This window comes from Periplaneta americana, chromosome 2, assembly GCF_040183065.1.
Source record: "Periplaneta americana isolate PAMFEO1 chromosome 2, P.americana_PAMFEO1_priV1, whole genome shotgun sequence".
Classification (NCBI taxonomy): domain Eukaryota; kingdom Metazoa; phylum Arthropoda; class Insecta; order Blattodea; family Blattidae; genus Periplaneta; species Periplaneta americana.
The window spans coordinates 216,339,771-216,344,694 of record NC_091118.1 but is presented as its reverse complement, the minus strand read 5'-3'; the positions used below and the strand labels follow the sequence as shown (position 1 = coordinate 216,344,694).

The 4,924-nt window shown below is 39.5% G+C and overlaps 1 non-coding gene across 1 annotated transcript; it reads right to left on the bottom strand.

Annotated features, from left to right (window-relative positions):
• Positions 1–2,164: 2,164 nt before the first annotated feature.
• Positions 2,165–2,236, bottom strand: TRNAY-AUA (transfer RNA tyrosine (anticodon AUA)). Its single transcript has one exon. It is a non-coding gene; the product is annotated as a tRNA-Tyr (tRNA).
• Positions 2,237–4,924: the final 2,688 nt, after the last annotated feature.

The window sequence follows — 4,924 nt, the reverse complement described above, 5'->3', positions numbered from 1 at the left end:
TTCCATGGCGAATTCCTTGTCAGCAACCTATTCAGATCCCATGCCAGTACCCATAGAAGTCCCTATGCCAGCTTCCATGCCACCAACCAAGCCAGACCCCATACAAGCACCTATATTAGATCCCATGTCAGATTCCTTGCCATACCCCATTCCAGCTCCAATGGCAACACCTATATCAGGTTCAATAACAGCACCCCTGCCAGGTCCTATACAAGCTTCCATGTCATCACCCATTCCAGATTCCTTGCGAGAACCCATGCTAGCTCCAGTGTCTGATGCCATGCCGGCTCCCATGTCGGATTCCTTGCCATCACCCATGATAGATGCCTTGTCAGATTCCATCTCGCCAACCAAGCCAGACCCCATACCAGATTCCATGCCTACTTCCATGCCGGATTCCTTGCCATCACCCATGCTAGATGCCTTGTCAGATTCCATGCCACCAACTAAGCCAGACACCATACCGGATCCCATGCCTGCTTCCATGCCGGATTCCTTGGCATCACCCATGCTAGATGCCTTGTCAGATTCCATGCCACCAACCAAGCCAGACCCCATACCAGATCCCATGCCGGATTCCTTGCCATCACCCATGCTAGATGCCTTGTCAGATTCCATGCCACCAACCAAGCCAGACCCAATACCAGATCCCATGCCTGCTTCCATGCCGGATTCCTTGCCATCACTCATGCGAGATGCTTTGCCAGAACCCATGCCATCTCCTATACCACCAACTAAGCCAGATCGCATACCAACATCCACATCATTTTCCATGCTTACTTTCATGCAAGATTCCTTGTCATCACCCATGTCAGATGCCTTGCCATCACCCAGGCCATATCCCGTGCCGGCTCTCATGTCACCAACCAAGCAACATCCCATACCAGCACCCATATTAGATTCCATGCCTGCTTCCATGTCAGATTCCTTGCCATTACCAATATTAGCTCCAATGGTAACACCCATGCCAACTCCGATACAAGATTCCTTGCCAGTTCCCATGCCAGAAACCAAGCTAGATCCCATGTCAAATGCCTTGTTAACGCCCATGCTAGATCCCATCCAAAATCCTTTACCAGCGCCTATGCGAGATCCCTTGATAACTCCTCTGCTAGCATCATCGATGGAAGATCCCATGCCTGAATCCTTGCCAGGTTCCATGCCTGGACCATCATTGGAGCACTTAGCAACGGAAGATGAAGATGAGGAAACAACAACGACGTGTTGGTCTTGTTTAAGGTATATATTTTGTTTGCTTTGTTGTCGTTTGAGGCGTAAGTAGTATAAATATTGTACTTCTAAGAGCCATTTTCAGATAGATTGCCCTCCGAGTGTTCCCATGTTTCTCTCCCCACTTGTTCATAGTAAAGCTTCTGTTAGAGTAATAGTAATTTATATATACTCCTTAATGTTACCTATCATCAAACCTTTCATTTTATTTGGCGACCTGTTTATGTTCTAACAATATGTCTGAATATCACGCTCCGTCCCTTGGTTCCACTCAATATAGCGATAAATAGACACTTGTGGTCGCATTTTCCATTTAAATATTTTGTTTCCTGATAGGCACATCACGCTTAGAAACGTTTGGACCTGTACATTATGAATTAATTATATCTTTATGGCCATACAATAGGAAAGAGATTTACGTTTTTTTTAGTTCTTTTTTTTTAACCTCAGTCCTAAGAAATCCTTTTTTCTCTTGCTGTCACTAGAGTGCACTGAAATTAATGTTTGGATGGCAATGGACTTACTGTAAGGTAAGTTCATACATTTGCTTTGTTTTCTTGAATGTAGTTAGTAATTATGAATGGCTAGCAGTTTTTAAAATTATGTGATATTTTGTCTGAAACTACATTAACAACTCCCTCAAAATCTGTGCTTCAGTGGCTGACCATGACAATATCTTTGAAAAATATTGGAGTGCAGGAGGTCAAGTGATTTTATTGTCAAACGCCTGGTATTATAAAACAACAGCAACATTAAAAACTCCATCCTAGCTTTCAGTTTAATAAGGAAACATGGTAAAAATTTTGAAATATTTTTTTCTAAACTCAATGTTTTAATATATATTATTTTAATGTACCGAAGTACATATGATATTTCCATGCAGATATTCTGCGTCATCATACGATGAAAGAGTAATGGAACGGAGAAAGATTCTCTCCGGCGCCGGGATTTGAACCCGGGTTTTCAGCTCTATGTGCTGATGCTTTATCCGCTAAGCCACACCGGATACCCAACCCGGCGTTGGACAAAATCGTCTCAGTTTAAGTTCCAACTCTTGGGTTCCCTCTAGTGGCCGCCCTCTGCACTACGTCATAGACGTCTATGAACGTAGGACTGAAGTCCACACATGTGCTGAGGTGCACTCGTTATGAGTGACTAGTTGGTAGGGATCCGACGGAATAATCGCCGTCTTAAATCACGAAGTGATTTACGCATATCATATATATTATTCTAATGTACCGAAGTACATATGATATTTCCATGCAGATATTCTGCATCATAATACGATGAAAGAGTAAAGGAATGGAGAAAAATTCTCTCCGGCGCCTGGATTTGAACCCGGGTTTTCAGCTCTATGTGCTGATGCTTTATCCACAAGAGCTGAAAACCCGGCGCCGGAGAGAATTTTTCCTCTGTTCCATTACTCTTTCATCGCCAATGTTTTAAGGTGAAATTATGACCACTTAACCAAACCGAACTAATTGCCAATAATGCGGGAATATATTCGTATATTTCCCAGCAACTCTCACCACTATCCACCACTTGAAATGGACAGAGGTGAAATTAACTTCGGGCGTCATATTTTCTTTTTTTTACGTACAGTTAATGGATTATTCTATAAACATTCAGATTCCTGCTTAATGTTAATTAAATAAAAATAGATAAGCAATGAGAAAATAAAACTTTAATACAAAAAGAAAAGCAATAGGAAAATTCATTGCAAATGCTACTTGCGATGTTGAGGAGGGAGGATGGCTTTAATATGGTGGAAAACCATTGAATGAAAAATAATGTTTTTGCTGTAAAATACACTTTAATATGTGAGAAATATATATGGCATGAAATTTAATGAGGATATATGCCCTTGTCAACTACTGCAGCGCTATCTTTAAAACTATGATGCATAGGGTTTTCAAAGAACAAGAATGGTTAAAATGTGGTGGAAAACGAGTGAATTTTTAAAAAGAAAAATTCTTTGTTTAAAATAATCTTTGAAATTTCAAAATTTCATCGCACAAAATTTAATGCACATTTATATAACCCTTTAGGCTGTTATTTTTAAAGCACAGAGTTTTTAAATTACACTAAATTTTAATTGCAATTTCTGGTAACTTTAATTTTTTGCTTCATTCTCATACAAAGAGTGAATATTTTTATATCTTCGAACTATTAATACATGGATTTTATTTGAAACACACATTCTTAGATAATTAGGAAACTTTCTGTGTAACAGAGATTTGTTATTTTGTTGCATTTGATAAAATAATATCCTCACATGTTTCTCTAATGGTATCTCCAAAATTGATTCTTAAGATGTATTCTTTATTTTCACATTTTGAAAACGAATATCAAATTTATGATACAACCATTTTAAAGAATGTTCTGTTAGGAGTAAAATGACAAAGAGGTTTTGAACTTATCTTAAAAATGGCTCAGATATATTCACTATCGTGACCTACAGTGCCTTGATACTCCCCCCCCCCCCAACATTTCTGCCCCAATTATTTTTACTAAACTCAAATGGGCAACTCCAAAATGAATATAGATTGTTAGTTGAGAGGCTTGAGAGAAATAGACCTTTGGGAAGGCCGAGACATAGATTAGAGGATGATATTAAAATGGACTTGAGTGATGTGGGATATGATGGTAGAAATTGGATTATCTTGATGAGGATAGAGGCCGATGATGAGCGTATGTGACGGCGGCCATGAATCTCTGGGTTCCTTAAAAGTCATAAGTAAGTAATCTCAAATTTAAATTGTTGCAGCAATGATATTTATATATACAAAAATGAAGAAATTATCATAAAATAGGTAAGAATTCAATTTATACAACATCTCCCCTTAAAATAAGATTTACATGTATCGGAAATGATCTATGAAGGCCAGTGACAGCTTGTGTCTGTCGTGTGCATGGGTGGGTAAGAGTGTGTATCGGTTATGTGAAGATTATAAAACCCGTTCCATTAGTGAATTGAGGCGTATAGTTGCAAAATCAAAACATAATTTTTCAGTACGAAGGAAAAACGTTTGCAAGGAACTAAGGATTTGCAACCAATTCTCTTTTTCATTATACAAATCCATGTTATGTATCTGGCTTTGGAGCATAACAGTGCTATAACAGTTGTAGAATCATATGAAGATATGAAATACAACATTAACTCATTTCGGAAAAAAAGTGATGTATCTGATTTTGCAACTACACGTCTAAATTAAAGTATTAAATATGTTGTTGTTGTTGTTGTTGTTATCTAATGCCGGGCTTTGGCAACGAAGCCATTAGCGTTCTTGCTCTCCAATATTTCTCTGTGGTGGATCCATCAGGTAGAACTTCACAGATTAGCATAAGTGTAACCGTTTTTTAAGTGGGCACCAATTTTTTGTTTGTAATGGTGGTTACATCACCCACTCACGTAAACCCCCAGTATGACTGGAAGGCCACACCTGTCGTTGGTTAATGGGTCCATCGGACCTGGCCGGGAGGAGTTTTAGAGTCCACCGACCTTTCTCACAAGTACCACTTGTGGAACATTTCTACGCAGTGGCAGGCCAGCGTAAGAGATGAAATAGCATTTCCTCTATTCCTGATGGTGTGGTTATACCGCCAATACTCGGTCCCCAGAGCCTCATCTGTAAAAGCAGGTTGCACCACGAGCAGGTTGAGGTTGGGTTTTGGATAGGAGAGGTTATGGAAT